The sequence below is a fragment of the Pan paniscus genome, chromosome 8, assembly GCF_029289425.2.
Source record: "Pan paniscus chromosome 8, NHGRI_mPanPan1-v2.0_pri, whole genome shotgun sequence".
Taxonomy (NCBI): domain Eukaryota; kingdom Metazoa; phylum Chordata; class Mammalia; order Primates; family Hominidae; genus Pan; species Pan paniscus.
This window is the reverse complement of record NC_073257.2, coordinates 19,854,405-19,880,785: the sequence shown is the minus strand read 5'-3', so window position 1 is coordinate 19,880,785 and position 26,381 is coordinate 19,854,405. Positions and strand designations below refer to the sequence as shown.

Sequence of the window (26,381 nt, the reverse complement as noted above, 5' to 3'; positions counted from 1 at the left end):
TCAGGTCAACAGTAGTGTTTTAGTAGTTAAATTTTGGGGGAGTCAAAATTTATATGCAGATATTTGACTTTTGGGGGATTCAGTGGAAAAACTAGAATTTCAGTTTTACAGGGTCAATTGTAATTCCAGTGAAGTTCATGCACATTTTACTCATTTTTTGAGGTATGGCAGAAGTGATTCTCTTAGGGCAAATGTGGTCTTTGTGAGATGAATTGATTTTCCCTCTTGGTGAATTTCCTCACTGGTTAGCCCAGAGCAGGACAAGCCAACTTATTGTTATTTTTCCCCTTAGCTACTGTCATTTCTGTACCATGGAAGACAATGAGAGCTGTTGGTTTGGTTTAGGAGGTCACATGTGTGGAGGGCTGGGTTAGCTGGATAGTGGAGATACCAAAGTGTTAAAGACCTCAGTGAAAAGCTCTGAGTTAGCAGATGTGCAGCAGAGTTTGCTGTGAGGTGAGGACAAGCTGTGTTTTGGGGGCCAGGCTGGCAAGGATTGGTGCTCCAGAAAGTATTTGAAGATTAATTTGAATTGAACTGGAAAGATGACTCATTGAGGTCCAAGTGTTATAGACTGAATCTGCCATTTTAGTCTTCAGTTGATTCCAGGGCAGGTACAGAGGGCCTGATAGAAGATGGAACAGGAGCTCTTATGGTCTTGGGTGCCTGTGTTATTATCCATTCTCACGCTGCTACAAAGAAGTACCCAGGACTGGGTAATTTATAAAGAAAAGAGGTGTAATTGGCTCACGATTCCACAGGATGTACAGGAAGCATGGCTTGGGAGGACTCAGGAAACTTACAATCATGGTGGAAGGCGAAGGGGAAGCAGGCGTGTCTTACGTGGGCTGGAGGAAGAGAGAGAAGGGGGAGGTGCCGCACACTTTTAAACAACCAGATCTCATGATAACTCACTTTTACCATGACAAGACCAAGGAGGATGGCGTTAAACCATTAGAAACTGCCTGCACGATCCAGTCACTTCTCACTGGGCTCTGCCTTCAACACTGAGGATTACAATTGTACATGAAATTTGGGTGGGGACACAGATCCGAACCATATCAAGGTGGAACCTTGGAATAGAATAAAATGATGCTCTTGCAAAGAAACCCTGTCCTCATGCAGGGGAGCAGCCTATGTTTTCTATCTTTGGGCCTAATAGCAGCAGCTTTGAACAGATATCCATACGTTTAGTAGGACATTTGACTACCATGGCATTTTGCATCCTTGTAAGCTTTCATCTAAACCACAGTTTTATGAAAGATTCTCTTAGGAATAGAGACACTCCCTCATTAAATCACTGTACATAGTAAGTCAGTGCCCACAGTAAGTCATGGTGCATCATATCAATGAAAAGAAATGGGCTATTTTATTCTTTTCATTGGGTTAAATCTTACTGGTGACAGAAAGTACTCCAACAGTTGATACTGTAAATAGTTGGGTCTAATGGTACGTTGCCTGTCTTGGTTCTTTGAGTTTTTCTCATTGAATACCCTCTGTCTCTGTTCTGTCTTCATGCACTTTATTCCTGATCCTCAGTTTTCTCTCAGTTGTTCTGCTAAAATTGCATGTTCTGGTCTCCAGCAGCTCTCTTAGTGTGAAACTCAGTGGCCTTTCCCTGTTAACCTTCTCATAAATTTGTTACATTTTTCATTTGATTACTCCCTCAGTTCCCCCAACGTTAGTTCCCTAGTCATTCACTATCCTGATCTCTCTGATTGATTGATTGAGACAGGGTCTCCCTGTGTCACCTAGGCTGTAATGCAGTGCCATGATCATAGCTCACTGCATCCTTGAACTCCTGAGCTCAAGTGATCCTCCCGCCTCAGCCTTCCCAAGTGCTGGAGTTACAGGTTTGAGCCACTGTGCCCAGCCTTATCCTGATATCTCATTACATCTCATTTCCAGTGATTCTTCATTCTTCTGCCTCATTTTAATTTGCTCATATGATGCAAGATAAAATAAAACATTCTCCAAAAGTTGCCTTGAAGTTTGGTGGTGTGGCTCTGCCACGAAGACCCATGAGTGTTGATTTTCTTAGGCAAGCCAGTCTAGAAATTTTGTGGTCAGCTGTGGGCTTTTACTATTTGTAAAACTCTTGCAGGAGCCAAGTATTACTATTGTATCCAGATAGAATCCTAGCTAATTTTAGTGTAAAGAAATCAATGAGGAGAAAAGTAAAACATAATTATGCAGGAAAGTAGGCTTTTATGACTCAATTAACATATTTTACAGCGTTTTATTACTTCAAGGCAATATTTAATTTACAAATGATTTAAGATTTTAAAAACTGTTGGAACTGAGTTAAGATGGGTGGAAATATTAAGTACTTCAGTTTTTCTATGCTGCCTGATACTTTGTACTAGCCGGTAAAATATTTGTTAAAGAAGTGTTTGTCCTTCCTTTGAGGTATTTTCTCTTTTTTTCTTTTTAGTGGCTGAGTTTATTGGAAGGGCCTTAGTTATACATCATGCCATATGGTATTAGTGACAAAAATGTTTTGAGGATAGATTTAATAACTAAAACAATTAGGTTAGAAGGCCATTGTGAGAACGCTTGGCCAGTTGCTTTCAGATTTAATCCTTTGTTACGTTACAGTCCACAGAATGTAGTGTCTTTTGCCTGAGATGCAGAAAGCGTTATTTCTGATGTGGATTGGATTTTGGCTCATTTAGAGGATGTCACCAATCCTATACAACAGAGCAGGATGGATTTCTTTTCTAAGTTAATATGAAGTGTTCTGTGCAATTCATGTATATGGTTGTGTGTGTGTGTGTGTGTGTGTGTGTGTGTTTCTGTTTCTGAATATCTTTTAAGGTTGTTACTTTTTTGAGAAAGAGAAATTTATTGGACGTTTTAATTGTGGTGGTCTGCAGATTCTCCATAGCAACCGGGGGTGCAGGCTTACTCCAGAAGCAAGTAGCAGTTGGGGTCACCAAGTAATGCTGTTCTATAGATTATACCGGTGAGCTGCGTCTGCATTTGATGCCTCCTAAGACAGTGTGACATAGTTGGATTGTAAGAAGTTGGGTCATGGTTTTTGTTTGGATTTTAAAAATTGTCAAATAGACATAACATACAATTTGCCATGTGGACCAGTTTTAATTGTACAGTTTGGTGGCATTAATTATATTCACGTTGTCGTGCAGCCATCACCATGGGCCGGAGTGCTTTCCTCTCCCCCATTGGAAACTCTCTACATGTTGAACGTGGTTCCCAGTCCTTACCCCCTTCTCTGGGCAACCACCGTTCTGTTTTCTCTTTCTATGAATTTGACCACTATAGAAAAAGTTCAGTTTCTCCCAAACTTTGCCTAAATCCCCAAATAGATTCCTTTTCCCCCCTCCGGCTTCTTTTGAACATTAAAGCATCCTGGTGATTTATGCTCCCGCCTCAATTCCTCCCTAGCTTCTGTCTGGCTGTGTCAGGCCTATTTCAGGTGTTTATTTCTGTGATCATTTCCCTGGTAAACTCCTGGATGGCAGGTTCTAGGTTTTATTCCTGTCGTCCTGGAACTTCACGCTTGTCTCTGATGCGGTGCAGGCCTCAGCTCCGTAGGGAGGTTAACAAATGAAGCTGAGTTCCGCAAGGCAGCCCAAAGCACTCGAGTTACAATTGCAGACAGTGGGAAACGGCAAGTCAGAGGAAGAGCGCTGGGACACTGGGCCGGGTCTGCGTTAGTGGGTTTGTCAAGAGCCACGGAAATCCTTTTACCCTGCCTCTCGTGGAATAATGCTTTAGTTAATGTCTGTATCGGTGACAGGTCCCGCTTTTAATGAGCAGCTCACTTATAAGGTCTGAGTATGATCAGGAACCTTTAGGAACAAACACTCTGTTGTGGTCCTGGTTGTGGGACTCAGGGACACAGTGTTCTAGTCCCCGTTTAATGACACTTCTCGTTTCCTGTACTGTTCCATTTTGGTACAGTTAAGGATTGGGAGCTAATTTCAAAGAGGTTTCGTGAGCTGTGATGGGGAGCTGATGAAGAGGCAGCCTCTTAGACACGGAAGGCAGCACACAGCAGGCTGAACTGTGTGTCTGAGCATCAGGCTCCTGGTGGTGGCTTTGGCCGTGTCACTGGGAAGGTGGAGGGGGTGGCCTCTCGGAGGCTGCACGGTGGGTTTCTGAGCCTGGTTCTCCAGGCCAGGTGGATGTGACCGTGCCTGGCTGTCAGTGGCCAGGCCGGCTGTGGATGACGCTTGCCTTTTTCCTCTTGATAGACCATCATGTTGCTCCCATCGTCAGCAATGAGTTGTCGTGTCCTGAGATGAACTCCCTGTTGTCGGAGGCTGAGGAAGAGCAGCCGCGTAGCACATCCGGTGTGTGTGTCTGCTTTGTCAGGCCCACTTCACAAAATACGTTTTAAATATGAAGTTTCCCCAGATAAACTGTGAAGGGTGAAGAGTGCTTTAGATGTGTGCTTTCCCCAGATTTTATTTACTTATTTGTTCCCAAACTCATTTCCTGCCTTCCCTTGTTTCTGCAACACCAGTGCTTCCTAGTGTGAGCCTTAAAGAAAGACGATATTTAACAAAAGAAGAAGGGGAGGAAGGAAAGAAAGCGGGAGTTGGGGAGAGAGAAAGCGGGGAGGCCCTGTGGGGAGCTGGGGTGGGGAGGCCTTGCGGGGTGTTGGGGAGAGAGAGAGAGAGAAAGCGGGGAGGCCGTGTAGGGAGTGGGGGAGAGAGAGAAAGCTATGTGAAAGGTGAGTCAATGAAAACTTTTGCATTTATAAATTACCCAGTCTCCAGTATGTCTTTATTAGCAGCGTGAGAAAACACTAATACACCCCATCTCTACCAAAAAAAAAAAAAAATTAGCTAGGCATGGTGGCACACACCTGTGGTCCCAGCTACTCGGGAGGCTGAGGCAAGAGGATTGCTTGAGTCTAGGAATTCGAGGTGGTAGTGAGCTATGATCATGCCACTGTACTCCAGCCTGGGTATCAAAGTGAGACCCTGTCCCTTAAAAAAAAAAAAAAAAAAAGGTAAGCCTCAAAGTTATCCTCATCCACCAGATATTTACTAGGTGCCTGTAATATGCCAGGCCTTATGGTGTGTCCTTAAACCTTTATTTGAAGAAGTTATTGGGCTCAAAAGATATCTGAATTATTCTACCCATATTTTATTTGTGCTAGTCTTCTATTTTTCCTTATCTCTCAAGTTGATAAAGCTCTCATGAAGCTAAAGTATGATCAGAAAAACTTGTTTCTGGCAAGGCGCAGTGGCTCACACCTATAATCCCAGCACTTTGGGAGGCCAGGGTGGGCGGATCACCTGAGTTCAGGAGTTTGAGACCAGCTTGGCCAAGATGGAGAAACCCCATCTCTACTAAAAATACAAAAATTAGCTGGGCGTGGTGGTGTGCGCCTGTAATCCCAGTTACTCGGGAGGGTGAGGCAGGAGAATCACTTGAACCCAGGAGGCGGAGGTTGCAGTGAGCTGAGATCATGCCACTGCACTCCCGCCTAGGCAACAGAGCAAGAGTCTGTCTCAAAAACAAAAAAAGAAAAACCTCATCTCCATTAGACTCACTGTGTAATTTCTCTTTGGCCTATTCTGAGTTCCTTTGTTAAGGCTTCCAAGGTGCTGCCTGCACCCAGTGCTGTGCTGTGAATAGTGACCTCAGACTGGTTCTCTATTTGTGTGTTTGTTCTTGCAATTCTGTCATGGACATTAATGGAAATATTTAGGTTTTAGTGAAATAATTTTTTTTTCCTAGGAGAATGAAATCAATGGGCCCAGTAGACTTGTTTTCACTTTGGCTTGTTTTAATAAAAAGCATTTTTATAAGCTGGGTGGGGGAGGAAGTGAACATTGTAAAAATTTCTCAAACATTTGTTATTTTACAAGCGCAAATAAATATGTCTGTTTAATTTAAAAAGTTAACTTATTGAACAATTCCTTTTTCTGCACCTTCCCTCCCCAGTTAAGGCAAACTATTAAAGAATATGCATAAACAGTAGAGCTTTTCATTGCTATTGATGAATAGCACCCTTTTGCATTTCTTTTATGTCAAGCCTTGGGTGAGCCCTGTTTTTGTCTTATTAACACACATTCGTAGCGTCTTCTCTCATTTGGATGTAGATTTAGGTGCCCTCTTAGCCACTCTTCTCAGCCTTATTGAAGTTCATCCACTGAAACACTTGCAAGAAACAGAATAAAGTAGAAAAGTCTCAGCTGTAGAAACCTACAATAAACTGCAGTTACACACAGAAACCCAGTGGCTCATTGGTACCAAGAGCCAATACCAGTAGCCTCCATAGGTGACCATCACTCCGCAGATGACTCCGGCGGTAGATGACCTGTAGGTCTGGAAGAGCTGTAACCATTCACCTTTCTTTTTTTGTTTTTTTTTGTTTGTTTGTTTGTTTTTGAGACAGAGTCTCGTTCTGTTGCCCAGGAGACTGGAGTGCAATGGTGTGATGATCTCGGCTCAGTGCAACCTCTGCCTCTGAGCTTCAAGCGATTCTCATGCCTCAGCCTCCTGAGTTGCTGAGATTACAGGGGCGCACCACCACGCCCGGCTAATTTTTGTATTTTTTTTTTTTTAGTGGAGACAGGGTTTCACCATGTTGGCCAGGCTGATTTTGAACTCCTGACCTCAGGTGAACCGCCTGCCTTGGCCTCCCAACGTGCTGGGATTATAGGCGTGATGCGCACAGGGTCCCATGTGAAGCCCAAGTCATGCTTCTCTGGGTGTCAGTCACTTCATCTGTGACGTGAGTGGATGTGACTAGCTTGCAAGTTCTCAGTGTTGGGGGCACAGGAAGAGAGGAAGGATCTTTACCACCACAGTGGATAGGGTGGCAGTGGTGGGTGCAGGAGACAGGTGCTCTTCTGAAAAGTTCTGCATGTGGGGATGCCTTCTAGTCTCTGATCCTCTCCTGGGAAGATGCCTGGGTTCCATGAACTAAAATGACTTTCCGACTCTGACATCCTGTCTTTATAAGGTAAAGACCATTAGATTCAAGAGCATAATTGGATAGATATGTTTAAAGGTTGTCTTTCAGGATTATTGTGCTGATCACAGTTTTCACCTGGCTTTCCTGTCCCAGTGGATAGTGAGAATGATTTCCCTATTAAAAAATTACCCATCGACAGACTCCTGGTTAGACAGTGTGTTGAGAATTAATGGTGTGTGCCATCGAGTGATGAAAGGCAGAGAGAAGGTCTTAGCCTATGGGGGAATTCTGAGCTAGAACTCACAGTGTAATTTTTCCTTCTTTACAACGACATGGTTTATAATGAAGCCTTGGTAGGCTGGAGGACTTGTGTCAGAATACAAGTACCAAAGAAGTCACAGAGGAATATTAACTGAGAAGGCTTTTAAGAAAGAAGAAAATACCTATCCTTGTGCTGGGCCAGGCAATGAGGGAGGGACAGAGGCCTGGCTGCATCAAGGTGTCCTGACCTGCCTTGGAGCTGGACAGTAGCTGGGCTTGAAGATGACTGCAAACTGCTGCCTGTCCCCCTTCCAGGGAGGACACTACCGTGGGATGGATTAGACAGGGGAAGAAGCATCAGAAGTCAGATGAGAGACCTTGTCTTTGTTCCTCTGTTTCCTGACAGCAGCAAAGATTTTGATCAGAGGTGGTTTTTGTGGAGGTATAATAGCAAAAATTAAAGAACCACATCTGACTTGGGAAGGGGCATATTATATGGGAAGTGAGAGAGAGGGAGTGATGGGGGATAGAGAGAGATGGGAAGAAGAGAGGAGCAGAGAGAGAGGAAGAAAGAGAGAGACAGGGAGCTGGAACTGCTTTAGCTAAGGTGGCTTGGTGGAGTTTTCCTTGCTTGTATAATTATGGTGATTATTAATTTAAAGCTTGTCCCTCCCGAGTGATGCAAGTACCTGCTCCTGGGCCATCCTGCGCTAAGGTTGCATTGCTGAACGGATGACAGGGTGGGTGGTGTATGTCCCTAAGGCCACCAGAGATGGTTTACTCAATTCACATGCTTCCTCCACCTGGGATGAATGCGGTTAATTAATGTTTGATTGTAAGAAGTCAGGTGATGTGATTCAGATTAGTTATGGGGTTGTGCTGAAGCGCGGGTGGACCCTAGGAGGTGATTTTAACGGAAGTCTCAAAATAGCAGCCTTGGAACTAGTTGGACTAGTTATTTTTAAAAATAATGAGAAATGTTATAAAGTTAGCTGAAGGTATTGATTTACCTTTCAGGTTGTTCAGAAATAGAATCTTAATAGGCTGCTACACAGTTGTAAGGGGGATAATAAAGAGATCCCTCTTCTCTAAAAAACGTTTACAACCCAATCTTTGGGCAGCCGAGAATTTTAGCAGCTGAGAAGGGTTCCCAGGGGCCACAGGTTGTCTTAGGCCATCTCCATCAGTTCCTAGAAATCGTGCAAAGGGTTTCTTCAGGGCTTTCTGAGGCCTGTAACAATGGTATTAAAATCTGACTCTAGAATTCTTTGACATTTCTTGCATTGAGGGGTGAGACCCATGTTCTCTGTCCTTGAATCTGGGTGGCTTTGTTTGGGACTGTTGGATCCAGTAGGGGACAGCCAGTGTGACCTCGGGTGACTTCCAAGGCTGAGTGAGAGAAGGTGACACAGCTGCCACCTCATTTGCTGGAACCCTTGTCCTGGGCACCTGAGTCATGGGGGAACAAATGTGGTTCCATGCTGTGAGGCCGCCATGCTGCATGGAGAGGCCATGTATAGGCGCTGTGGCCAGCAGTCCCGGCCGTCCCAGCCAAGGCCCCGGTTATTGTGGAGCAGAGACGAGCCTGCCTTGCTGTGTTCCATCTGGATTTCTAACCGAGGAATCTGTGAGCATCAGCAAATGGTGTTTTGGCCCCTGGGCGCTAGGGCAGTTTGTGACCCAGCAGAGGTACCTGCAGCAGCAGCGGCACCTCCTCTCTCCCTCCAGCTCATGCTCTTTGCAGAACTCACCACACACATTTCCTCAGTTCCCTCACCGCTTTTGTGGTTGTGGGGATGTCTTTAGCACCCGTGCTGTGCTGAGCTGATGGCTGCTGAGGACTGGACGCCAGTACCTAAGCTTGGCTCATGAGAACCTCCATGCAGGAAGGGGCCCCTGGAGCCAGAACAGAGGCTCTTCCTTCTGCTTCCAGCCTTGGGTAAAAACACACGCCAGGCGTCATTGACATCATTGTCATCATCATCACCATCATTCACTGTTGGTCTTTTCTATCTGTCCGCTGTCATTTTAGCCTCAGCCATGACATTTCTTAGTCCGTGAAATGCTACTGAGATTGTACTGTTATTTGAGGTAGTTCTTTTGGATTTTATTAACCCCAGTATATCTGTTGCTTACAAAATAACAAGAGCCACATGCTCATACAATGGCAGTGAAGGTTCTATATCTGGCAGCCTCATGTGAATTCAGGAGCCGGCAGGAAATTTAGGGGAGAAGTAAGGCAAGCTCTCAAGTTTTCCAAGCCGCATGGGCTGCTTGGGTCTCACAAGTAATGCCTGGATTTAAATCACTGGGGAAGGCAGCCTTCTGCTCCTGTATAGTAGAAATGGGTCCCAGTCTTGAGAGGCTGCAAGTTTAAGCTTTTCTTAGTCACCTTGTTCTTACACTTTTTTTTGGTACAAATGTATTTGTACACAGAGAGACTTTTGCATTTTAAGCATAAAAGAAAGGATGACCTCAGAAAGTGAGCTCCATCTGGGACTATTATTATTTCAGCACTTACTTTATCAAAGAGGAAATTGTTTTATGTAGACTCCTACAGTGGGACAGCCATGTGCAAAAAATTAAAAGTGGATTAACACATTATATAAAAATTAACTCAACAGATTGTAGATCTAGATGTAAAACATAAAGCTATAAAACGTTTAGAAGAGGACATGGGATTTGTGGGTTGGGATTAGACAAGAGTTCATAGACATGAGAACAGACAACAAATTGATAAAGTGGACTTCATCAAAATGAAAAATTTCCTGTGTGAAAGACACTTAAAAGAATGAAATGTCAAAGGACAAATACAGACTGAGAGAAAATATTTTCAAATCACATACCTGACAAAGGTCTTGTTGTATCTAGAATAAAATGGACTCTTAAAACTCAATAGGAAGAAAAAATAATCCAATTACAAATGGAGAAAAGACTTCAAAAGACACTTCACCAAAGAAGATATACAGATGGCAAATAAGCAGATGCAAAGATGTCAGTATTATTTGCATTAGAGAATTGCAAATTAGAGCCACAGTCAATATTACTACACACCTATTATAATTAGTAACATAAAAAACTGACAATATCTAGTGTCGGCAAAGGATGTGGAGGCACTGGAACTCTTGTATGTTGCTAGTGGTGTGATCCCATGCAAAATGGGAAAGCCAATTGGGAAAACAGTTTGGTAGTTCTTACAACTTTAAACATACACCCACCATACAACCCAGCAATTGTACTCCTGGGTATTTAACCTTGAGAGATGAAAACTTACGTTCACATAAAACCTGGGTAAGATGTTTATAGCAGCCCTATTCATAGTTGCCAGAAAGTGGAAACAGCCCAGGTGTCTTTAAGCAGTGAATGGACAAATGACAAACAAATTCATTCAGGTAATGAAACTGGCTCAGCAAAAAAGTTGAAAGAACTATTGATACAACCATGGAGAATAATCTCGAAGGCATCATGCTGGGGGCAAAATACTAGTCTCAAAGGTTGCATGCTGTTAGATTCCATTTATATGACGTTCTTTTTTTTTTTTTGAGTTAGAGTCTCGCTCTGTCTCCCAGGCTGGAGTGCAGTGGCATGATCTCAGCTCACTGTAACCTCCATCTCCTGACTTCAAGTGTTTCTCCTACCTCGGCCTCCTGAGTAGCTGGGATTACAGGCACATGCTACCACACCCAGCTAATTTTTGTATTTTTAGTAGAGACAGAGTTTCACCGTGTTGGCCAGGCTGGCCTTGAACTCCTGACCTCAAGTGATCTGCCCACCTTGGCCTCCCAAAGTGCTAGGATTACAGGGCAAAACTTTAGATCAGTAGTTGCCCCGGGGGTTGAGGTGGAGGAAGGGTGTGACTGTGAAGATAAACAGAAGGAGGGATTTTTTTTTGCGGGGTGATGAAACTGTATCCTGATGGTGGTGGTGGGAATGGAAATCTATACATGTGTAAAATTCACAGAACTATATACCTAAGACAGGTCAACTTTATTGTATAATAGAAACAAAAAAATTAAACAATCTTATTATTTTGTTGTTGTTGTTGTAGATACGAGAGAGGAATGTGGAGAACTTTTTTTTTTTTTCAAGGAAGACCTGGTTTCCCCCAGTGGTCTGGTGGCCCAAATTAGAGTGACATGAAGGGAAGCACTGGGGGGCAAAAGTCCCTCGTATGAAGGACAGCAGGGAGGAGACGATGCTTTTCATGGTAGTCCGCGGGGCACGGCGACATCCCTATGTTTGTCTTTTATTTACGGTGACTTTCCTAAAATATATTACCCAAAGAATTGCATGGAGAAATTACTGTGCAACCCCTTTCCCCAAGGGGAACACCAAAAGGGAATCTAGTTCGGTTTTAAGAGCAGCTTTGGAAGCAAAAGAGCGGTTGCTTTGGGACCAGGAAACAAAGGCTTGACTTGAAATGATGAGAAAGAGCCAGAGATTTGAGGTTTTCGTTTTCCAGTGAACTTTTTAGAGAGTTAACTGCACAGCTCAAAACGGAGGCTAATCAGAGTAGCACAATTAAATTACCATGCACCACTTAGAAAATTAAAGGGTAACTCGATAGTCTGTGTGATTTCGAGGATTAATTTTGAGACAATGTAAATGGCTATTATTAGTATTTGTATTACTGATAATCTTTACATGGGATGCCAGACGTGTTGTGGGTCTTTGGAACAGTAGCTGTCTAAGCTGATTTCAGATACGAATACAGAGCCGAGGCTATTAAACGAGATGGCCCGGTGATCTCCAGGGTCTGCTTTTGCAGCTTAGGAGCTTTGGGGAATGTGCGGGGGAGTCACTGATGGGCAGGTGCCGCTGGCATTTCCTGGGCAGGGGCTAAGGATGTCAAATGTCCCTCAGCGCCTGGAAGAGCCCCATACAATGAATAATTGTTCCTGGTGATCTTGAAATGTTCTGCCAGACACAAAGGTGAAATTATGTGTGCAGTGAATGGAGCTTGGAACCTAATTCCAGCTCTAAGTTGTTTATATATGGTTTGTATAGTTTTAAAATAGTCTGAATTTTTCAAGAATACAGCTGCCTGGTAAGTCCAACGAAGATGGCTCTTTTGTTTGGATGGTTAACAAGAGTTGTTTACTCTTAGAAAATCAGGGACTACAATATCCCTGTTGATATTTCAATCCAGGCAACACATACATATCAGTGTACATTTATTTTTTCTGGTTGCATACTGGACAATTTTACATATGACTATTCTTGTCCTGCATTCAAAATACTGCATAGAAAAGAATGCCAACAATATTCAGTTTAATACTGTTTTTATTTTTTTAACATATTTATTGAGATATAATTTACATACTATGCAATTCACCCACTTAAAGTGTACAATTCAATGGTTTTAGTATATTCAGAGTTTTGCAACCACCACCAAACTAAGTTTAGAACATTTTCATCATCCCAAAGAGTAAACCGTTACCCGATAGCAGCCACTTCCATCCCCACCCTGATACTATCTTCTGTCAAATCCCCACTTATTTATTGTTAAGTAGATAAAAGATTTGACCGCCACATTGTACCTTCTGGTACAGTTGTACCTGAGCCTGTACCTACTGAAGTGTGCTTTATTTTCTTACGAATTACTTTCCACTATTTTTTCTCTCTCAAGATTGGGCATTTTGTGACTTTAAAATAGTTATATGTGAGGGTAGGTTTTGTTACCTCTGAATATGTATTTAGAAGAAGAGAAATCCTTGGCTCTGACTGGATTGAGAAGACATCCATGGGTCTTCCTTACACAGAGGTGATGACTAAGCAGCAGCACAGCAGATACCTTGTGATAATAGAAGTATTTTAAACTTCTCTGAGTACAGCTTTATTATTTCATTTATTCTCTACCTTTAATATTGGTTATGGCCTGAACGTTTGTGAACTTCCCAAATTCCTATGTTGAAGCCCCCCTAGTGTGGCTGTGTTTGAAAGTGGGGCCTTGGGTTGGGGCGCGGTGGCTCAGGCGTGTAATCCCAGCATTTTGGAGGCTAAGGCGGGTGGATCACCTGAGGTCAGGAGTTTGAGAGCAGTCTGGCCAACATGGTGAAACCCCGTCTCTACTAAAAATACAAAAATTAGCCGGACGTGGTGGCGGGCACCTGTAATCCCAGCTACTCCAGAGGCTGAGGCAAGAGAATGGCATGAACCTGGGAGGTGGAGGTTGTAGTGAGCCGAGATCGTGCCATTGCACTCCAGCCTGGGCAAGAGAGCGAGACTCCGTCTCAAAAAAAAAAAAAAAAAAAAAAAAGTGGGGCCTCTAAGGAAGTAATTAAGGCTCAATGAGGACATAAGGCTGGGTCCTTAATCCTTTAGGATTACTGTCCTTAAAAGAAGAGGCACCTGAGAGCTTATGCACTCTCCCTCCGCCTGCCTTCTCTGCCTGAGCACACAAAGAGGTCACGTGAACACTTAGCAAGATGGCGGCCACCTACAAACCAGGAGGAGAGGCCTCCGAGTGAAACTGACCATGCTGCCCCCTTGATCTGGGGCTTCCCAGCCTCCAGAACTGTGAGATACGTTTCTGTTTAAGACACCCAGTCTATGCTTTTCTGATGGAGTAGCCCAAGCAAACTAATACAAGTTTCTTCTAGCTGGTAAGAACAACCATTCCCTTGGGACCATAGTGGAAGTGAGTACAGCCATATCTGCCTTTGAGTAAACTCTGACTATGAGGAGTAACTCAGGGAACTCAGATTGGGGTGGAGTTCACAAGATCCTCGGCTGCAGTTTGGGCTCTACCTCTTGGTTTTTGGAGCTCCCCCGCCTGGTCTCCTCCGCGTCTTCTCTATTTTTACTTCTGGTTCTCCACTCTGCACCATCACCTCTTACTCTCCTTATTCCGTTATTTTTCAACGTTGCATTGTTGCTGAACCGCAGTTTTTAGCAAACCTTTATTTTCTCATAAGCTGAATATGCGGTGGAGAGAAGGGTTTCCCACAAACATACTAGAAAAATGTGTGTGTGTGATTATAGTAATTATTCACACTTATAGCAAAACATTCATTTGATTCAGGAAAGGGCAAAAGGTAAATAAAATGTTCAGAAATCTCACTACTGTAGAGCTAGATGCTATTATCATTTTGGGACTACCTAGACAATTTTGTGTGTGCATAGGCAATATATTTACACAGGCATGTACTTTTACATTCATAGAGTCCTACTATATTCACTAAACTGCTTTATAACAGTTTTTGTTGATGTGTTTGGCAATAAATACAGATGAAATATAACATTTTAAATAGCCATATAGAATTCCATTTTATGTATGTATGATGATGGTTGTAACTTGAGGGCCTTTGGGATATATCTGTCTCTGCCTCTGTCTCTGTCTCTATAACTCTGTCATCTGTATCATTTCCCTAATATTACATAATATAAAATGCATATTTTGTTAAAAAGAAACCTTTTTACGCAAAGTTCTTTGTACTTCTGATTATCTCTGTACTATACGTTGTTCCAAGGAACTTTTTATCAATATATACTTTCTTTTCTTAAAAATGTTGAAACAAACTTTATTTTTGGACATATTAAACCTAAAGAAAAAGTACAGAGGTTAAAATTAAAAAAATCTGCACAGCACCTGTGGGGCTTTATCAACTTCTAACATTTCAACATACTTCAGATTGAAAAAACCACTATAGTTGAAACCCCATGTAATATTGGGGCTCCTTTCCAACACCTTTTGTCTTCTATGGCAACTGCTGTCCTGAATTTGGTGTTTATTTTCCTCATTTTTTTTTTTTTTGGTTTTTTGGTTTTTTTTTTGAGACGGAGTCTTGCTCTGTTGCCCAGGATGGAGTGCAGTGGTGTGATCTTGGCTCACTGCAACCTCCGCCTCCTGGGTTCAAGCAATTATCCTGTCTCAGCCTCCCCATTAGCTGGGACTATAGGCACCTGCCGCCGTACCTGGCTAATTTTTTGTATTTTTAGTAGAGACGGGGTTTCACCATATTGGTCCTGCTGCAAACTCCCAAACTCAGGTGATCAACCTGCCTCGGCCTCCCAAAGTGCTGGGATTATAGGCGTGGCCCACCGCGCCCAGCTCCATTTATGTTTTATATTGCATGTATATTTCACCATAAATCATAGTTAGTATTGTTTTTACCTGTTTTCAGACTTCCCATAAATGGTATCAATATAAATAATTTTTCAATTTGCTTTCTCTGCTTATTCCACAACTTCTCTGTTTTCTTCATGTTAGACATTTAGGTTGTCTTTTGCACATTTTCACTGTTAACAAACAGAGCTATGAAGAATACTCCTGGGTGAATGTTCTGGTTTACAAATGAGAGCATTTCTCTGATGATAATGAGACAGTCATTTTCCGCAGTGGTTATCATCTAGCCAGCAGCATGCAGTAATCTGAGTTTTCCCATGCCCTGGTCAAAGCTTCATTTTTGGCCTTGGGCTAGATGTGAAATCCTGTCTTTCTGTGGTTTTCATCCATTTTCTGTGATTGCTAGTATGGTTTTGTGTCTTTTCCTAGACATAAGGGTTTCCTTTGTCCATTCGCCTCCCCACTGTCCCCTCTTCCATTTCAACATACTCTGTTTATTAGACCTTACTTTTGTGCTGTGCTGTGTATGTGTATGTGTGTCTTCCCTAAGTTTTCATTTCAAATTCTTAAAAATTTTCTTGTATATTCCTTCTAGAATTTCTAAAAAGTAAAGATCTTTAATCCATCTGGAATCGATGCCTGTATATAGGGCAGTCATTGTTCAGGGCCAGTCACTTTCAGCTGGGAGCGCCCTTTTTCATCACAGGTGTGAGTACAAACAGGATCAGTTTCCTTGTGTACTGTGTCAGTCCACTTTCATACTGCTATGAAGAAATATCCAAGACTGGGTAATTTATAAATAAATAAGAGGTTTAATGAACTCACAGTTTCACATGGCTGGGGAGGCCTCACAATCATGGCAGAAGGTGAAGGAGGAGCAAAGGCACATCTTACATGGTGGCAGGCAAGAGAGCTTGTGCATGGGAACTCCCATGTATAAAACCATCAGATTTAGTGAGACTCATTCACCATCAGTAGAACAGAATAGGAAAAACCCACCCCCATGATTCAATTCCCCCCTAGTGGGTCCCTCCCATGGGACACATGGGAATTATTTACAATTCAAGGTGAGATTTCAGTGGGGACACAGAGCCAAACAATATCATGTACCGTGATGTGAAAAAGTTTGGGAAGTGCTGGTCCTATTTGTCATTTTATGACATTCGGCATACATTTAGAGGTCAAATTTGTCAAGTTCCCTAAAAAAACCTCTGCTGGAATTTTGATTGGCGTTGCATAAAACTTATTAATGGAGGAATTGAAATTATTATGATTTCCGTTTGCATTTTCTAACAAATGCATTGCAAATGTAAGAAATTATATTTTAATGGATGGACTCAGTGCTGAGTGCTGACAAGCATCCCAGGTGAGTAATAAACCCCTACCTTCAAGTAGTTCATAGCTTAAAGCTATATGCTTGGAAATGGACAAGGGAGAGTTACAAAATATGGAGGTATCAATGGGACATTTTGACTATACTAAGAAATATACAAACTCTCATGTTAAAGAATTCAAAGGAAGAAGAGACCATATCAGTGTGTCAGTTTTCTTAATGATTTGGTGAGTACCTCCATTGTGCACCTTAAGATGGGATATTTTATCCCTGACGTTATTTTACCCTGAATCACTGTTAAGATGCTCATAAATGCCGGGCACGGTGGCTCATGCCTGTAATCCCAGCACTTTGGGAGGCTGAGGAGGGCGGATCACAAGATCAGGAGATCGAGACCATCCTGGCTAACACAGTGAAACCCCATCTCTACTAAAAACACAAAAAATTAGCCTGGCGTGTTGGTGGGCGCCTGTAGTCCCAGCTACTCAGGAGGCTGAGGCAGGAGAATGGCATGAACCTGGAAGGCGGAGCTTGCCGTGAGCCGAGATTGTGCCACTGCACTCCAGCCTGGGCAACAGAGCGAGACTCTGTCTCAAAAAAAAAAAAAAAAGATGCTCATAAATGCCTCAGTGAAACTTAGGGTTACCCTCTCCTTTTCAAAGGAGAGATCCACCTTTTCTTTTTTAACTGAGAGCCTTCCTCCTCTTCCCTTGCAGAAAGATTGTTAATTTGTTTTATATAGGAGGAATCCTGTAATAAACCATGTCATATTATTAATTAAAAATAACACATGCTGGGTCTTGAGGGAACTCAACATGGAGAAAAGCAGCCACTGAAATTTTAACAGGAGTGTTTTTTTTAGACGATTTATTTAATTATCTTTACTATTCCGAGCAGCGGAGGAACTGGGCCGTTGGCAGGCCCTTATGCGCTTGGATGGGAGTTGCTCTCTCTTAACAGGCAGTTTAGAGCTACAGAGTCAGTAATTTTAATCTCCCAGTGAAAAATGGCATTTGGAATTGGCCTTGAATAGTGGAGGATGTGGGTCATGGAGGGTCTGAAAGACCCCGGGCCTTGAATCTCCATGTCAGCCCGCAAAACACTGAGGTTAGACTCTTTAAACTTTACTTTCTTCATCTGAAAAATGAAAGTGCTTCCTATTACTTAACCTCCCAGAATGGTGGTAAGAATTAAAAGGAATTCCATATATTGGCTCTCAGCAGGTGTGACTCTACTGTTCTCTGCAATTGTTGATCTTACTTCCTATAGTGAAAGGGTTCCTTTCATAAGAAAATACTCCAGTGATTCTCCAGGAAAAAAATAGAAGGAAAGAAGATTTCAAAGGATAAGCTCATTTTTTCCAATCATAGAGAATCAGCATCTCTGCCCTGGTTCTCTTGTCTGAATTGGAGAACAAGTGGCTGTAACCCTCTGGCCCTCCGGCTTGTTTCATTTATACCGCGGGGCAAGATGTTAGAGAACACTTATAACATGATTGGAAGTACTTTGAGGAAGAACTAGATAAAAGTGAGTCATTAATTAATTTTTAAGAGTCAGCAGCTGCACACTCAGGCATCTCGTTTGATAGGAAAGGGAAACAACTTGAGTGAATTTAAATCACTTCGCATGTATGACAGTGTATTAAAGTAATGAGCAATTCATCTTGCCAAGTTGGCGTTGTCAAGCTTTGACTTTCTCTGTCTCTGTCTCTCTCTGTCTCTGTCTCTCTCTGTCTCTATGTCTCTCTCTCTGTCTCTGTCTCTGTCTTTGTCTCTCTCTCTTTCTGTCTCTCTCCTTCTCTCTCTGTCTCCCTCTCTGTCTCTCTGTCTGTGTCTCTCTGTCTCTCTGTCTTCCTCTCTCTCTGTCTCTCTCAGTCTCTGTCTCTCTCAGTCTCTCTGTCTCTCTCTCTCTTAGTCTCTCTGTCTCTCTCCCTCTCTGTCTCCCTCTGTGTCTCTCTCTGTCTCTCTGTCTTCCTATCTGTCTCTCTCTCTGTCTCTCAGTCTCTGTCTGTCTGTCTCTCCCTCTCTCTCTCTGTGTCTCTCTCTGTCTCTCTCTCTGTCTCTGTCTTCCTCTCTCTCTGTCTCTCTCAGTCTCTCTCTGTCTCTCTCAGTCTCTCAGTCTTTGTCTCTCTCTGTCTCTCTCTCTCTCTGTCTCTCTCTTTGGTAGCACCTAGTTTAATTCCTGTAGCTTACATGCTACAAAAAGATTTTAAAAAATCCAGCAATAAACAAAATGAAACTTCCTGATATACCATAACTGATACCTGTGACTCTGGGAATTTCTTAAGACATCTGGAAATAAGTGTACCTTTGTACGTGAAGGATGTTTGTTTTCCCCAAGATCTAGGTCAAATTAAGAACAGACTTGTGTCCCATCCAGTTTGAGATAGGCTGATTGGCTTTCTCAGGGACCTTGTGTTTGCAGCTCTGTGACAGTATTCAGTTTTAAACTTCGGATTTCTTTCTCCTGAATGAGCAAAAGTAATGCTTTTGCAGAACGCCGGGGAATTAATTGCTGCTAAGATTTGAAGAAAGACATGTGCACAGTTCCTAGCTCTGTATTTTTACCCTAGGAGTACTGCGAACTTGATGATTTTGGTTTAGTGACTTCCTTGCCAGCGGACTTATGTTTTTTGTTTGCATGTTGACTGCTTTGCCTAGAAGTTCTGAGGGACGTAGTGTAAAGATGTCTTCCAGTGCACCTGGTTAATGAATCCACCCACGGAAACTCTGCCTCCGTGTCTCTGACTTTGTCTTCTGCGATCCCTCGTGTGGCCTTGCTCCAGTGGGCTTGGCTTCCTTCCCTTTTGTCAGACATGCCAAGTTGGTTTATGGCCCGGGGCCTTTGTACAGGCGGCACTCTCTGCCTGGAACACCCTTCCCTCAGATAATTGCATGGTTTACTCTCAATTCCTTTAAGTCTCTGCTAAAATGTCATTTTTTTCATGAGGATTTGAGGAATTGTGTACAGATAAAATCAGCCCCACCCTGGCAGATTTATTTCCCTTTTTAGCATTTTTATTGTCTGATAACATATTTGCCACCTGACCATTCCTCTGTCCTAGCCCAGAATAGAAGACGCGGAGACACGAACCTTTATTATTTTCTCGCTCCAGTTCCCTCAGCATTTAGGCTGTGTATTTACTGAAGGATTGAGTGGATATTCTTCTGTCAATATGACTGATGTGTCATATTGTGGCTCAAGGCATATTTAAGAGAGTCACTGTGTTACATTCCTGCTAATGAAAGGTAAATGTTATTTCACTCATTCAAGTCATAAGATTCTTGATTGAGCCCAGGTGCCTGGTACAAGTCCAAGTACTTGGGCATTGGCTGACCTGGAATTCAGGTCATGCATTTCTAAGCGGGGACAATATCACCTCCAAAGAGGTGAAAAAAAAATCATGCTTTTAAAATGTGCCAAGCCCAGATGTCAGTGTAACACATAAAAAGATATGAAGGATATCTGTGGTTTTACAATTTCATGAGGAGGAGGTGTTTAGAACAAATATCTAAAAGGGCTTCTTAGGGGCATGATGATGAGAGAAAAAAAGGTTGTGAAACCGTGGTCTTTAGGGCAGAGAATATCAGTGAAAACAGGCGAGAAGGTTCTGGCAGAATGCCTCCTGTGTCCCCATGAATTTGCCACTTTCTCTTCTTCCCAGCATTAGCCAGAATTTCATGGTCAGACCTACAAGTACCAGCTCCAGCGGACACTTCTGTGTTGCAGTTAATTCTTCTCCATTCAATATTCCTTAGAATTCTCAGAAAATCATGTTTTTCCTTAAGATGGTGCATATCTTTGTGGTTTGTAGCCACCGTCTTAGACTGTCCCAAGTTGTGGTTAGGATAATACTGAATTGTGGTGTTCTATGACTTGCTGATTTTTTGGAATTTATAACGAAGTCAAATATCTTTTTCATCCAGAGATACACTTTTGTCTTCCAAATGACGCCCACCAGGGGTTTTTGTGCATTTCCTTGGTAGTTTAATAGAATTTGAAACCTAATATTTCATGTCATTTTGTTACATAAATTAGTGTTTTCCTTACACAGGTTCGCACAAGGATCTGACTCAGATCTTTTACCTTCTCTTCTGTGGACCAGGTCAGCGTGGCCAGAAGCTATGATATTGCTGATGTGTACTTTTTTTTTTTTTTTTTTTTTTTGAGATGGAGTTTTGTTCTTGTTGCCCAGGCTGGAGTGCAGTGGCATGATCTTGGCTCACCGCAACCTCCACCTCCTGAGTTCAAGTGGTTCTCCTCCCTCAGCCTCCTGAGTAGCTGGGATTACAGGCATGCGCCACCATGCCTGGCTAATTTTGTATTTTTAGTAGAGATGGAGTTTCTCCATGTTAGTTGGCTGGTCTTGAACTCCCGACCTCAGGTGATCTACCCGCTTTGGCCTCCCAAAGTGCTGCGATTACAGGTGTGAGCCACCACACTGGCCATGATATGTCTTCGCTTGGAATTGAGAGCAGATGCTTTTATTAAAAATAAGGATCTTAAATTCTGTAGGTTTTTTTTTTCCATTAAGCTGCCTCTATTTTCGAATGATGAGAGGAATAAAACCATGTGGCTTCCCACAGCTGCCCACATGGGTCCTGCCCATGGATTTAGTGTGGGCCAGTCCTGTGAATAGGCTGACACACTCAGGACATGACCCTGGGGGAGGGGGCACGAGGACAAAGCCCTCTCCTGAAGGAGCAGTGCTTTCCAAGCCCTGCAAAGACTGCAACTGATGAGGGGGACACGACCAGAATTTTAGAAGGAAGTATGTGCTCATTTAGTACACGGTTGTGAGCTCTGCCACACACTAGATATCATGTTTATCAATAGAGAAACAAATAGGCATAGTCCCTGAGTTTAAGGACTTCATAGGCATGCACATATGTATGTGTGGTTTGCATGTGTGTGTGTGTTTATGTGTGGGGAGGGAGGTTATCATGTTCACCAGCCTACATACTATGGCTATGTAATATCAAGAGGTTCATGGAGTGTCAAATAGGGGATCTTTTTCAGGGGAGTTGATCCTGGAGAAATCCTCGAAGTGAGCAGGCGTGCTAGACCATCTTGGCAGGCCAGAAAGGGGAACCTCTTCATTTACAGGCACCATGCTAGTGACTTTGAGACTTCTCTTCATATTTTGTGTGGAATGAAAGAGAGCTGAACAGAGGGCTTGAGTGACTTGTCCTGTGCATGGTGGATCCAGGTTTTAAACTCAGTTGCATGGGAGAAGAATGTCCTCCAGGTTGCAGGCTTCCTTGGGAACCCCGTGGCTGGCCTGTCGTCCCCTGCATAGTTCATTCCAACCTTGCTCTCATCTGAGTGTTCCTTGTGCTGCTCTCCAGCCTGGCGGGGCCCATCACTGACCCATTGGCGCTTCCCTTTCCTGGGTGTGCTGGGCCCACCAGCCTCCACCCAGCCCCTCACCTGCCTGCTCATATGGCTTTGGGGTACGCTCACTGCCTTTTCTAGCCCAGCTGGCTGGATCCCTTGGCCGTAGCATCTTTTCTGCTGGGCTCTGCTCTCAGTGTTGTTTCTGGTCTGCACTGCTCTGAGCCTTTCTAACTGCCCTAGCCCAGCTGTAAACATTGCTGTTTTTCTTGCCATTCTGATAAAAATCCAACACAACCCATTCACTAATTAGAACATTGCATAAACATGAGTCCTGTTGAGGGAGGTCATGCGTTTTGGCTCTTCAAGGTTCACCATCTGTTCTCAGCATGGTCTTTGTATCTCTTCCCTCTGTGATGAAGTAGACCAAGCTCAGCTTCCAATTGTTCCAGGAACTCTGAAATTCTAGTGTTCCTGACACTTCCAGTTTTCCCTGTGTTGTATAGATTAGCCTTATCTGTGTACTTCTATGCCTGAACATCTTCTTAATAACAGCAAATATTAAGAGGGCTGACTATGTCTCAGGTGCTGTTGTACAGGTTTTACATTAAGACTTCTAGCAAGCCTGTGAGATGGGGACTGTTCTTGTCCCTGTGGAAACCGAGGATCAGAGAGGAAAAGTAACTTGCTGAAGGTCATACAGCTCTTAACTGGTGTATCTGGGACTTGAATAGTCTGGGTTAGTAGCAGATTGAAATTATTTGGCATATGGACTAGTCAGGGTTCTCCAGGAGCACAAAACCAGTAGGATGGTGATATTGAGAGATTTGTTCCAAGGAGTTGGCTCCTGTGATGATGGAGGCTGACAAGTCCCTAGATCTGCAGTTGGCAGGCTGGAGATCCAGGAGAGCTGATGGTGGAAGATGATGTAATTTCCAGTCCTAGCCTGAGGCCTGAGAACTGGAACTGGTGGAATAGTTATCGTCTGAAGGCCTCCAAGCTCGAGACCCAGGAAGAGCCAATATTTCAGATAGAGTCGGAAGGTGGGAAAAAGCCATCATCCCCCAAAGGCGGTGAGGCAGGAGGGATTCTCCCTCACTTGGGGGTGGATCAGACTCTTGTTCTATACAGGCCTGCGATGGATGGGATGTGGCCCACCCATAGCATCTGCTCTACTCAATCTACTGATTCAAATGCTAATGTCAGCCAGAAACACCCCAAGAAACACCCAGAATAATGTTTGACCAAATATCTGAGCATCATGGCCAGGCACATTGACACACACGATGGACCCTCACAGGGGATCGTGACGTTTTACTCTTGTGCTGCTGGATTGGCTGACTGGCTTGCTTGCTTGCTTTTTCTTTTCTTTTCTTTCTTTCTTTCTTTCTTTCTTTCTTTCTTTCTTTCTTTCTTTCTTTCTTTCTTTCTTTCTTTCCTTTCTTTCTTTCTTTCTTTCTCTCTTTCTTTTCTTTCTCTCTTTCTTTCTCTCTTTCTCTTTCTCTCTCTCTCTTTCTGTTTCTCTTTCTCTTTCTCTCTTTCTCACTCTGTTGCCCAGGCTGAAGTGCAGTGACACGATCTCGGCTCACTGCAACCTCTGCCTCTTGAGTTCAAAAGGTTCTCTTGCCTCAGCCTCCCAGGTAGCTGGGAATACAGGGGCCTGTTACCATGCCCAGCTAATTTTTGTATTTTTAGTAGGTACAGGGTTTCACCATGTTGGCCAGGCTGGTCTCGAACTCCTGACCTCAGGTGACTCCCCTGCCTCAGCCTCCCAAAGTGCTGGGATTATAGGTGTGAGCCAATGTGCCCAGCCGGGTCTGGTTTTTTTATGCATGTTTTAGCTGTAATGCCCTTGTCCTTCCAAAGAGCTATAGTCACAGAAAGGCTGGGATAATAACCCAACATCTTACACCAAGTGTGGTTGAGATAGAAATCCCAGAGATCATGTGATCGTTAAGAAATGTTACAGGTAGTGCTTGTTCATTCTTCCGGGTATCTCTTGTGTGGTTTGCATAGCTGCCTAGCAGTTCAACATTTGGATTTGCCATTATGTAGCAATAATGCAGTGGTAGGCTCCTTGCTGTTAATGCTTTGTGGATTTTTCTGTAACTTGTAAATAAGTTAGCAGATTTAGTCATTTTGCGAGGCAGCAAGTGGAAACAACTAAAACTGGTGTCCCATTTTGATTAGCGCTGTGTCATCTGCCTCCCACTTAAGGGGTTGTCCCTCTTTTTTCTATTGAAGGAAAATGCTAGTTTGGATATAAGAGTAAATCCTAACGTGCAATGATTCTAAATGATACTCTTACTAAATGTTCTAACTAGGGAATGTTTGAATCAGTGATAATTTCAATAGGGGTTCATGCTATTTTTCCATTGCTTTTTAAAAAATGACAAAAGTAACTTGGAAATGAAAATAGCATGTAGATAAATATATAAAGTAAAATGTGAAAGTCCTCCTTCCTCTCCCCGCTTCAAACTCACTTCCCAGAAATAACTGCAGAAAAGCTGTGCATGTATCTAGATATTTTCCTGTTTCTATAAAGATACTCTTATGAAGGTATTTTACATTAGAAATTTAGATGAGAAAAGTGGTGTCTTGCCAAACACACAGTTCTGAGACATGTTGGTTTCACTCAACCGTCTTACAACCTGGCTGGACATGGTGGCTCACACCTGTAATCCCAGCACTTTGGGAGCCAAGGCGAGAGGATCACTTGAGCCAGGGAGTTCAAGACCAGCCTGGGCAACAAAGTGAGACCCCCATCTCTAAACAAAACAAAACAGCAAAAAAAAAAAAAAAAAAAAAAACAAAACCAAAAAACCCCAATCATTTGTTTGGCTGCGTGCGGTAGCTCATGCCTGTAATCTCAGCACTTTGGAAGGCCAGATCACTTGAACCCAGGAGTTGGAGACCAGCCTAGGCAACATGGCGAAACCCTGTCCGTAGAGAAAACACAAAAACTATCGAAGATTGGTGGCATTCACCGGTACTCCCAGCTACTTGGGAGGCTGAGGTGAGCAGATTGCTTGAGCCTAGGAGGTCGAGGCTGCAGTGAGCTGCGATCGTGCCATCTTATTTCACTCCATTGCTTCTGTGCAGTATGGATATGTCACATAATTTTTTAGTCAATGTTGAATATTATATTCGCCCCTCTAGGTTTTTACCATACACAGTGCAATTGCATTGTAGAACAATACAATTGAGAACAATTGTATTATATTTATTATATAAATAATGTTATATGTTATTATATATAATATATATTATTATGTATAACAATTGTATTATTCTCTCTGTATTTTAAAATTTATTTTCTTCATGACTTATGGGATGTACAGGCTCTGGGCTCAGCATCTTGCACGGAGGCGGTGGATGCTATGAGGATAACGCTGCTGGGAATACTGGCTGCAGGTCGTACCTGAGAGCAGAACTCAGTGTTTTATTTAGTTTATTTCTCCCGAGGTGTGTGGAGCACCCCCATCCTCTCATTACAGTCCTTTGGCAGAGCCAAACCTGGAAGCATCCCCAATCCCAGAAAATCTGTCTAGTTTTTACTTTGAAATGCTGTCCCTCTCCTTCTGGAATTAGGTTATATCGTCTGTTTACCTGGTAAGTAATTAAAATCTCAGTTTCAGCACTTTATAATTAACTAAAGGGAAAAAATAACTCCAGCATGACTTTCTATTCTGGGGGGTTCAGTAAACACCATTGTGATTCGCTAACGCCCCTTAGGAGGATCACTGATAGCTATAAACGAAACAGACCATTAAGCTGAGAACAGAGGTCTCCCGGCAGTTGCAGTCTACTGATTTGCTGATTATTGCTGGATGTTTATGTGACTATGTGCAGTTCAAACCCCTGTGAGTGGGTGAAACATGAGGCTGTCTCCGGCCGGTTGTCCAGGATGTGGGATCTAAGGCAAAATTTCTGGATTCTCGCCATTCCGTTTTCCTCTATTTTATTCTGTACTTTACTTCTGGCCTCAGCATTCCTGTTCCCCCAAATCTGTGCTGCTCCCTTGTGCTTTATTTCTGTCTTGTGAAGATGTGGATAATGGTCTGCTGGACTCATCACGTGCTCGTGCTGTTCACCCGTTGGTAGTTTGGCTGCGTTGGGTGGTGGCCTCGGCTCCCTCGGACCTCTAGAGCCCTGTTGATGCCGTTACTACTCCTACAAGCCTATGGCTTATGCCTTAGGGTAGTGCAATTTTTTTTTTAAATTATACTTTACGTTCTAGGGTACATGTGCACAATGTGCAGGTTTGTTACATATGTATACATGTGCCATGCTGGTGTGCTGCACCCATTAACTCGTCATTAACATTAGGTATCTCTCCTAATGCTATTCCTCCTCCCTCCCCCGACTCCACGACAGGCCCCGGTGTGTGATGTTCCCCATCCTGTGTCCAAGCGTTCTCATTGTTCAATTCCCACCTATGAATGAGAACATGCGGTGTTTGGTTTTCTGTATTTTTTGTAAGT

The 26,381-nt window shown here is 43.1% G+C and overlaps 1 protein-coding gene across 3 annotated transcripts in view; it reads left to right on the top strand.

The window, feature by feature from the left end:
* SFMBT2 (Scm like with four mbt domains 2) overlaps positions 1-26,381 on the top strand; it is a 256,051-nt gene that overhangs the window by 76,061 nt on the left and 153,609 nt on the right. The window lies entirely within an intron of this gene.